The sequence below is a fragment of the Callorhinchus milii genome, unplaced genomic scaffold (assembly GCF_018977255.1).
Source record: "Callorhinchus milii isolate IMCB2004 unplaced genomic scaffold, IMCB_Cmil_1.0 Scaffold2, whole genome shotgun sequence".
In the NCBI taxonomy this organism is placed as follows: Eukaryota; Metazoa; Chordata; class Chondrichthyes; order Chimaeriformes; family Callorhinchidae; genus Callorhinchus; species Callorhinchus milii.
In genome coordinates this window covers 25,557,154-25,568,491 of record NW_024704743.1, presented here as the reverse complement: position 1 = coordinate 25,568,491, position 11,338 = coordinate 25,557,154, and positions in this window count along the sequence as shown.

Below are 11,338 nucleotides of genomic sequence, written 5' to 3'. Positions count from 1 at the left end.
TTGTTCCAGGCATCCTTACGTTCTTATGATACATACATAGTAAGTGAAGGAACTGTCTGATTGAGTACCGAACTTGCAGTTTTGAGGGAACAATTTTACATCCAAATACTGAACTATCGTGGATTTTCCCAGTTATATACAGTAAACTTCTGATAACTTGACCCTGGCTTATTTCTCCCTTAAGTCATCATGCTGTCAATATCCTGGCTGTATTTATGTATTTATTTATATATTTGTCTAACTTTCCACTCTGGATAACTTGTCACTGCGTACTCTTTCCATGGAGTTATCAGGAGTTAACTGTAGATCATAGGTGCATCATTTTATCTAGAATTTAAGATTGTGAAGAGATTGTGTGGATTGTTTTCATTCAATCTTAATTTGGAACCATTTTTTCTGAAACTCTGAAGAATTTCAAAATTAGGACTACATTTGAAAATTCATTATAAATTCTTCATACTCTTACATTTTAAGATAAACTGGTTTTACAGGCTAAAACTAGATGAAATTGCACAATAGCCTTTGGAGAATAATTCACATCAGCTTGCTCTAGGAAATCTATTTTACTAATATGTACCTCCTTTAACGTTGCCTGGATTCCCAAATGTGTTATGCCATTCAGCAATCAGAATAAAACCAGTGTAACCCATGCTCCAAATTATTTTTGGAACACAAATATATAAAAAGCACAATTGAACCCTGCTGTTGGAAATCCGATGGGTAAACTATTCCAGTAAAGCCTTTAGTTTGAAAGTATACCATTCCTTCAAATTAAATATGCTTATTAAAATATCTAAGTATCAGATCACCAATGTATGCTAATGCTAACTGCAGATTTCACAGACAAACTGTAATATCCTCAGTAAATCATCAGTATTTATGCAATGTTGATCATCACTAAGTATGGAAATCATATTCATAATTACCTGTTATTTTCAGATTGATGGTAAATTAGTAGCTTCAACTTCCTCCTAAAGCCTCTACTTTCAGAATGATTTGACCTGATCTGTACTTTGTGACTGATCAAACCTAAGAGATCCAGCCTTCTTTGTAACATCCATCTGAGTCATTCCTTGCCACAGAATATATTCTTAGGATAGTTATAATACACAATTCCTTTAATTGTAGCTTTGTTACGATTATTGCAATACTCTACACCGCAGAACCCCAAGTACAGTACTTGCACATGATTTAGTCAATTTAGTCTTACTTAGACACGAAGCAGCAAAATAATTCAATACATGCAAGAAGAAAAAACAGGTTTGTCATCCTGTTGGATGGCTTCACATAATAATACACATTGCACAATCGTTAAGAAAAAGCTTTCTGGGTGATTTTTTAAAAAATAGTTAACTTTTGTCTACCTGAGCTTTTTTCCTCCAGTTTTTTTCCAGTTTCATTCCTGATTGGGTTAGCTCAAGTTGGTTTCGGTTTCATGGGTCCCAGATGGAAGATTTTCCCCACAAATCCATCCTTCATAAGTGTGATCCAGGATAATAAGTTACTGTAAGAAGATTTCTCTCCTCATCTAATACCCATGCTTGAAAACATTTTACTCAGGTCATTGTAGAAATCAGTAAGAAGGAATCCTAACTAAAACTAAAGCAGTGGTGTGGATTTTATTACATACAATACTCAGCTTATCAGTTCATTTATTAATATTAATTCTCATATTTGATACAGAACATTTCATGTTGAGAGGGCATCTTAAATAGCTTCACAGAATTTAGTGTAAAATATAGTGACTGTATATTGTAGGCAAATGCAGCAGCTCATTTGCACACAGCAGCGTCACACAAACAACCATGAAGTGGATGACCCAATTACATCAGGGGGAATGTTGGCCGAGACATGAGAAGACACTCCTTTCTCTTTTCAAATAGTGTCAAGGGATCTTTAAATCCATCCACCTAAAAGGCAGATAGGACCGTGGATCAATGTCTCGTCCAAAGGATGGTACCTATAAATAATGCAGTACTCCCCCAGCAGTGAACTGCATACTGTTTTAGGTGCCATTGGAGTACCAGACTAGCCTTCAGCCTCTCAGCCCCGAGGCTCTGGAACTCTATCCCCCAGTGCCTTCACCGCCTCCTCCCTTTCCTCCTTCAAGGCCGGTCTCAAGACCTTTCTCTTTGACCGTGCCTTCAGCTCCCCTCTCGACTCTCTACCCCCTCCTCGCTCCCTCCCTTCCCTCCCCTCACCCTGACCGTTTCCCCCCTGCTCGGGTCCTGACCCAACTGTACAGCACCTTAGGACGTCCTCCCGATGTGAAAGGCGCACTATAAATGGAATCTTCTTGTTGTTGTTATGAGTTCAAAGTCCCAAAATGGGGCTTCAACCCACAACCTGCTGACTTGGAAGTGAGGGTGCTACCAACTGAGCTAGGTTGACAGCCTTTTATGTCAACCCTGTGGCAAACTTTTATGTCAGCAAAATTACTTGGGCGATGCGGGGGTGGGGGGAGGTAGGGTTTAAAGACACTTTAAAAAAAAGTCAGGTCTTAGAGGGTGATCAGTCAATTATAAGGAATAAGAAGCTGTGTATACAATATGTATATAATGTATATCACATTTTTTTTCTAAACATCTCTATAAGTTGTTGGGTTCACTCTTCTTCCCCTCAGGTCACCAGCATCTCTAGCATGGTAAAACCTTTGACATAGGGCAATGCCCCATCCATTATTATCACAGTGCAAAACCAAATGGGAACATTTAATCAATTATTTGGGACACTACCCAGCATATGCTTTTACTGGGTTTGTCATTGTGCTAAGTGTCCCTGAACCTGTTTGTTTAGTCTTGTCAAGCTTCACATACCAGGAGGAGCTGTGTCTATTGCTTGATAATGCTTATGATGATCTATTTATTGTAGTGATTCTCTGACCACATTTCACTGTCAATCAAGATAAACAGATTACTATGCAACCAACCTTTACTTAGCAATTGCTGCAGTGGACCTAGAAAACCACCAAGATATCTAAACTATGAGTAAAAACCCACTCTCATACCTGCTGGCAATTCTTACCACTCCCTTGGAAAGGAATTACAAGGCAGCAATTGTTCATTAACCTCCATCAATTTGATCCCTCAACTTATGCTGTAATCATTAACAAGCTTCACTGAAAAGGCATTTTGGAATTTTATACGTATTATAATAGGAATTGATTTTCATGCAAAAAATCTGGTAATACATGGTACAGGGTTCTTTATTGATAATAATGCTTGCATTTGATACATAATTGTCTCAAACGCTTCGCAGGATTCACTGTAAAGCACAGGGAACTGTGTACCCTCATCACACCAGTCCTTGCCAGGCTGCATTGGCTCCCAGTTACCGAACGGATTGATTTCATGATCCTCTCACTCGTTTTCGAATCCCTTCATGCCCTGGCACCTCCCTATCTCTCCGACCTGCTTACCCCCCAAACCACAAACTGTTGCCTCCGCTCGACTGGTTCTGGCCTTCTGCATGTCCTTTGTGCCCTCTGTTCCACCATTTCTGGCCGCGCTTTCAGCCACTAGATCCCGGAACTCTGGAAAACCCTTCCTCTATCGCCATAGCTTGCCCCTCACTTACCCATTTTCAGATCGTGCCTGAAGACCTTCCTTTTAACTATGCTTACACTTCGGAAAATAATATAACATTGTTTACAAATTAAAAAAGAGTAATTAATGCCAATAGTACCATTGAACCCCCATTTCTATGTCACTTACAACCCATAGCCAAGTGTGTACACGTTAAACAACAACAAAATTACATTTGTATAGCACTGGGAGGATATCCCAAGGCACTAGACAGTCAGTGTTTTGGACCCAAGCTGGGGGTCGGGCTTGGGGAGGGTGGAGGGCAAGGAGGAAGGAGGGTGATCGAAGGCACAGTCGAAGAACCTGGTCTTGTTCTTAAGATGGGCCTTGAAGGAGGCAAGGGAGGGGACGAGGTGGAGGGACTGCGGATGGAGTTCCAGAGAGTGGGAGCAGAGTGGCTGAAGGCTTGCCCGCCAATGGTGGGGCAGGCAAGGGAGAGGATGTGAAGCAGGCCAGAGCCCACTGAGCGGAGGGAGTGGGCAGGTTGGTAGGGGGGTTAGGAGGTCATAGAGTTACAGGGGAGCAAAACCATGTAGGTCTTTGAAGGTGAGGACCAGGATCTTGAACTGTATCCTCTGTGTGATGGTAAACACATACATATGAAAACATATTACACCTTGTGCAATGCAAACATTGTTTTCAATGGTAGTTCGGTCCTGAGGTTGTACTCTATGGGAATAAAGAGACTCCTCTGTGATAAATTAAAACAAATCTCTGATAAGATGAGCTGATTCCAGTTACACAGGCTCCAAGATACATACATTTATGTCTGAAAACAGCAATAGCTAAAATTAAAGAATGTTTGATTTAAAGTAACAGGTTCCCAATACTATCTGATCATTCTTTGGACTGTAGACTTTTGCTTGTTCATGCCAAGTTCAGCTAGTCATACTGATGTTAAAAGCCTCAGAAAAACAAAATTTGAATAGGAAAATATTGTTGCTCTGAACCCTATCCATTAAAAAGAATCCTTCAATAATGTGGAAATGTTTGTGCTGCAGAAAAAGGTCTGTGGAATTTGGTATGTATTTTAACTGAATAAGTCCTGCATTGTTCCTCTAAATGCTGTGACTTATGAATTATTTTGTTGACAAAGAATTGCATGGAATTGATACCCAATAGTGTTTAAGATGCTGTTTTTTTTACCCTTTGTGATCTTGGGCACCGTGGAAAACCAAGGGTGTTACTGAGGTGATCTTGGAATTATAATAATAATTGATAATGCACAATCATTTTACTAGATAAAATCTATGTAAAATAAAGTGTTACAATCTGGAGGGGATTTTATTTTTTGTTTTTAAAAAAGGTTTATAATTAGAGACTAAATTGAAGTAAAATAGCAATCTGACTCAGAGTATGATTGAAAATGGGCATGGAATGGAAATGACACATTAGCAACACTCCCAGAAAATGAATAGTTTTTTCCTCTGTCATTCCTGAATTGATGTTTTTTTCATTCTCTGCAGATCATTTGGTAAAGAGCAGCTGTACTAACAAGGGAGCTCTTTGCTGTTTTACTGTTTCTTTTTGACAGTGTGAAAAGGGAACTTGATAAGGGTAAGGCTGTGGATGTTGTATATCTGGATTTCAACAAGGCCTTTTGAGAGACTGGTACTGGAAGTAAAGAAAGCGGGAATCAGTGAAGATATATTGCAATAGATACACAACTGGTTGATTGGAAGAACCCAGAGGGTGGTGGTATAGGAATGTCATCAAAATGTTACCAGTGGAGTTCTACAAGGGACTGTTTTGGGACTTCTTTAATTTAATATTTTTATAAATGATCTGGAACTAGGAGACGCAAGGACAGTGGCTAAGTTTGCAGATGACAGCAAGCTAATGAAGGTGGTAGATTGCGAAGCTGAACAAGTTAGGTTACAGGAGGATGTGAACACAATTGGAAATTGGCAGATCGGTGGCAGATGAAATTCAGTGTGGATAACTGTAAAGTACTTCACGTGGGAACAAAAAATCCTGGAAGGGACTATTATTTGAACGGAAGGAAAATAATGCGTATGGAAAACGAAAAGGACCTGGGCGTTCTGATTGACAATAAATTGAAGCTCTCCCAACAATGCTCTATGGCAGTGAGTAAAGCAAATCAGATGTTGGGATGAATCAAAAGATCAATAATAAAGCAAAATAGTGGGGTAATCCTGCCACTGTATAAATCATTGATGAGACCATACTGAGAGAACTGTGTACACTTCTGGTCACCACAGTATAAAAAGGATATTGGAGAAATCGAGATGATCCAGAGGAGGGCAACCAAAATATTTGAGGGAATGGAAGGACTGCACTATGAGGAGTGACTAAGTAAATTGGGCATGTTCACGCTGGAAAAGAGAAGATTGAGAGGTGACATGATTGCTGTCTTTAAAACAACAACAAATTACATTTGTATAGCAGCTTTCATGTCAATAGGATGTCCCAAGGCGCTGGACAGTCAGAGTTTAGGACCCGAACAGGGGATCGGGATTGGGAAGGGTGGAGGGCAGGAGGGGGGGAAGCAGGGTGATCATAAGCACGGTCGAAGAGGAGGGTCTTGAGATGGGTCTTGAAGGAGGCAAGGGAGGGGGTGAGGTGGAGGGACTTCGGGTTGGAGTTCCAGAGGGTGGGGGCAGAGTGGCAGAAGGCACGCCTGCCAATGGTGGGGCGGGCGAGCGGGGGACGTGAAACAGGCTGGAGCCCTCTGAGCGGAGGGAACGGGCAGGATGGTAGGGGCTTAGGAGGTTGCAGAGGTGGAACAAGACCAGGTAGGCCTTTGAAGGTGAGGACCAGGATCTTGAACTGTATGCTCTATGTGATGGGAAGCCAGTGGAGTCGGGCGAAAATGGGGTTGATAGGGTCACGGAGCCAGGTACGGGAGAGGACAGGGACTGCAGAGTTCTGGATGATCTGCAGCCTATGGAGGGAGGAGTTGGGGAGGCCGACAAGCAGGGAGTTTGCATAGTCAAGCCTCGATGTAATGAATGCATGTTTGAGGGTTTTGGTGGCCTGTGGTGTGAGACAATGGCGGAGCCGGGCAATGTTGTGGCGGTGGGGGAAGGCAGAGCAGGTCATGGCACGGATGTGGGGTAGAAAGGATAGTTGAGGGTCAAACAAGATGCCAAGTTTCCGGACTGGCTTAGTAAGGTGGAATGTGCATCCATGGATGGTGACGCCTGAGGTGTGGAGGCGCTGACGGGAGCCAATCAGGAGAGTCTCGGTCTTATTGACGTTCAACAGAAGAAAGTTAGCTCTCATCCAGGACTTGATGTATGACAGACATTCTGTCAGGACAGCAGTGGTCCTGGAGTCAAGGGCAAATGGGTGTCATATCTGCAGATGAAGTCCCTAAGAGGGAGGATATAGATATTGAAGAGGAGGGAACCAAGGACAGAGCCCTGAGGAACACCGCACGAGATTCTGAGGGGCTAGAGGAGAAACCTTGTGTGGCGATGAAGTGGAGGCAGTGTGAGAGGTACGATCTGAACCAGTCAAGAACAGAGCCATGAAGGTTGAGGTAAGATTCTAAAGGAGCAAGACAATATAGATCATGAAAGGCTATTTCAACTTGTCCAGAATTGTAAAACCAGAGGACACAGCCTGCGATTTAATTCAGAACGAATCTACACAAACACTATTTCAGTGAGCGAACGGTGAACATGTGGAACAGGGAGTCAGTTGAAGCAGGAAATGTTGATTCTTTCAAACACAGGTGAGATAATTTTCTTTGAGGAAATAACATTATGGGATATAGTACATGGGTAGTTTGGGACATATATGCATGGGACTACCAGGAAGGCGGAAGGCGAACTAAATGGACCTTGGTCTTTTTTCATCTAGCATTTCTTATGTTCTTATGTTAACCCAGCTGATTAGCTTCAGTGGAATGGCTGAAGGCATGGCTTCAAGGAAGACTTTGTAAGTTCTGAAATATCTAAAAAAATCTTTAAAAAAAGGACTTTAAGTAATTACATGTCCCATTACTTGCTTTGAATTGAACTTGCTCCTCTTATTAGTGTACTTGAGTGCTAGACCCGCTTGACTGGCTTGAGTATGTAAAAATACATACTCTTGATACTGCATGCTCAAACGGCACAAAACAGCAAACTGTATTAGAAACCATTATAATAATAATAATAATCCTTGCATTTGATATAACACCTTATAACATCTTCTAGATGTCGCAAAGCACTTCACGGAATATACTGTTAAGTGAATTGACTGTATGTTTTGTGGGCGAAACTTGGCAGCCAATTGCGCACAGCAGTCAAGAATTGAGTGACCAAATCTTTTTTTTAATTATTTTTTGGAAATCCAACAGTTGACTAACAACCACGTTCCTATTCACTGCTATTTAAACAGAGACATGTGGAGTAAGGAAACACGCCCAACGTTTCTTCCTGCCGGGAATCAAATCCAGGTCCTCTCGTTTGCGAGGCGAGTGCTCCAGCCACTGAGCTACAGGACTACATAGTTCTTAGCATTTGATGATTGTTAATATTCAGCCAAATGGAGGAAACTGAACCATTACACAGAACTATAGCACAGCTATCCCTCAAGTTCCTTTCCAGACAAGACAGATGTCAAACAGTGCCAGGCGGAATTAGTGTACCTCACAATCTCTGGGAAAGATCACTACCGATGTTGCGCTGACCTTCAAAAGGCAGATTTGAAACTCTTGACTGAAGGACTGGAGGGAATTGACAAGTTCAAACAATTTGACAACACAAATGTAAATTTAATTAACATCATTTTAAATTATTTTTCGATTTTAAATATTAAACCAATGCTACATTGGTCTACTCTAACCAGCACAAAGCTTTTAATTTAATTTAATTTCCTGTCGTCTCATCAATCCCCCCACCCCCACACTCTTCACAGGGCAGATATGAAACCAGCAACTGGAAAAATGAGGAATTATTGAGTGATTCACTCCAAAGTGAATCAGGATCTGTGCTACAACAAACATCTTGATCTTGTGCCACTCCTTCTTTTGTGCCTTTGATGTACATTGTTTGTAGCCCACTGTTCTTTTTTAATGCGGAGTGCACAGGTGCTTGACATGCTCCTTGTTTTACCTCGTCTTACTGAAAGCGCTTTTGTAGTCTTGTTCATTTCACACTACACAGAACACAATTTTTAGGACACATTCTGCCACGGTCCACATTTTGCATTTAATTGGCAATTCTGATTTCAAACTGAACTTTACGCTGCCTTGCACAATTAACATCAACATTACACTGGATATTTCCCAGCATTACAAACTAGACAAGATGTGAGTTCTCTTTCCATAAAGTTGGCAGTGACCTCACCAGGTTTGCTGAGAGCTGGAGCTGGTCAGTATCTGACATACAGTACAACAGACTATTTTGCACCTCCCTGTTACTTGGAAGTTGGTGATGCTGGCTAGTTCCATTAATGCTCAACAATATTATAGCTTTTTTTAAAATTAACCTAGGTAGAAATGAAACATTAAATTATATGCCACAGCTCTATGGGGCAGTTGGATTCTGATTAATAAAATACACAAAATATGCAGTCAAATTCACTTTACAATATATTCTGTGACACGCTTTGAGACTTCTCGAAGATGTCATAAGCCACTGTATGAAATGGAAAGATTATTATTGCAGACTTAACATTATGTGCTGCTATGCTGTAGTTTAGAATGTAACTACAAGTAGTTCATAATGTATAAACATGCAGTAAAATTATCTTCAGATCAAAGGAAAACAAGTGCCTTTGTAGTGCTTGGACTGCAATTTCCTTCCTCACTTTGTATTCTTTTGGTCAGCCAGGTGTCTGACTTATGCAGAAACTCATCATCATACTTTGGAGTTTGTTTGGAGTAACCATACGAACAGTTCCTTATATGTCACCTACACACACAAATTCCCTGTGTCTGGAATGGAATGCCCTTTCCCTGGATGGACACATCCTGCTTACCTACTTCCAGAGTATAAGATGCAGGTTGAAGAGACCCATGGCCTGGGGACCCCAGAGTGTGCAATGCAGGTACTGCCGATTAACCAGCTAAAATTGCATAACTTGCTATTGAAAGCACTCTCTGATAAGCTTCCCACTGCTTGTCCAGCTAGGATCATTGTATTGGAGTACTGTGGACCTTCCTGGCTCAGGAACGGATGACCAACACCTCCACAGGGGATTAATTCGATTCCAAAATTCTGTTGTCCAGCAAGTCACCTTGGAGAAAGTTCAGCTCCAAGGTAACCCCACTTACCTCCCCAGGAAGTAAGTCCCCAGTTGGTCCAATTTTGTACCTCCAACGTGGTGCTTTACAAAGCTTTTCAAGTTGATTTATGTTCCAGCATGGAGGTGAGGTCATTATTCAAATTGTTCGTCTCAATTCTTAAAGGTGAAATTCTTACAGGTGAACTGAGAACAATTGTAGATCATGGGTGATTGCCCCTGATGGTTCATCCATAGAAACCCGAGAAAACAAGAAAAAAAAGCCAAGTGGTCAATTGAGCCAAGGGCATCCAACAGACCATGTAAAATTGACATTGCCATGAACTTCCCCAAAGTTATTTAATGTTCTGAGAAATTCAAGATAAGCCTGTGATCAAAGTGTCTTTCCACCATATAGACTATCAGAGATACTTCGGTTCAGTGCACTATTCAATGGATAAATAGCATGCCATGTATAATGAATAACTAAAATCATTGCTGCTTCCATCACTGCAGAACTAATGTAAACATACCACACAATTGTTAATAATTTAGGAATCGATATCAGAGATCTTGTGAAGCAAAATGCAGCAAAAACATTGACATTTACAGTGAATGACGACATGTGTCCCCTTTCAGCCGGTTCAGTCCTCGACACCTCATTTACCTCTCCAGTATTGTGTTTCAGACATTCATTGCTCAACAGGCACTAGAACAATCATTAAAGGTTGCAACGTAACAAACATTGTTGTGGTGTATATTCAAAGCTGAAAAAGCATTAAGGTACATTAAGAAAAGCAGCCTCAGTAAGTTTTTCCAATAAGTATTAAAAAAAATTCTAAAATGAAGGCAAGTTCTTTCAACAACTTACAGTCAAAAAATTGCAATACTTGCAAAACTTCTGAGTTTGCAAAAGGATCGTACTGCCACCCCTCTGGCAACCGGTGGAGATGGACAGTGTGCTGTGTTTGGGCTGTGCTGTGAAATGTGTTGGGTTTAGCGGTGGAACGGGAAAAAAAACGTTTTGCTCAACGAGAGCTGGCGCTGGCCGTTTCTCTTCCTTGTGTGTGTGTGTGCTAAATTTGCGGGCTGACTGCGTGCGTCCGGCTAGCTCCTTTTGCAAAAGAAAAAGCGCTCTCTTGCCAAATATCAGACAAAAACTGACGGGAGGCAGGAGCATTTTGTTCGGATTGCCACCCCAGCCCTGTTATTCTTGCACGACTGTAAACGATGCGAAACGATGCGGACGCTGGGACGGGTGGGAGGGGAGAAGAGGCGGGTGTGGGTTTCGCCCGCGAAATACACAGTCGATCCGCTTTACAGTATGCTGTGCGAGGCGCTTTGAGGCGACTCGAAGACGTGATGAGGCGGCACATCAAATGCAAAGATGATTATTATTATTATTATTATTATTATTTATTTTAGAAGAGCAGAGCTCCCTTCGTGACGCAACAATAATCGGCGACGTCACAAAGCCCCGGGCGGCTTGACGACCACCCGCGGCGTCACAATGCCCCGCCCTCGCGGGTAACAGCCTCTCCCGATTGGCTGGCGCCGGCCATCGGAGTGTTTGTGAA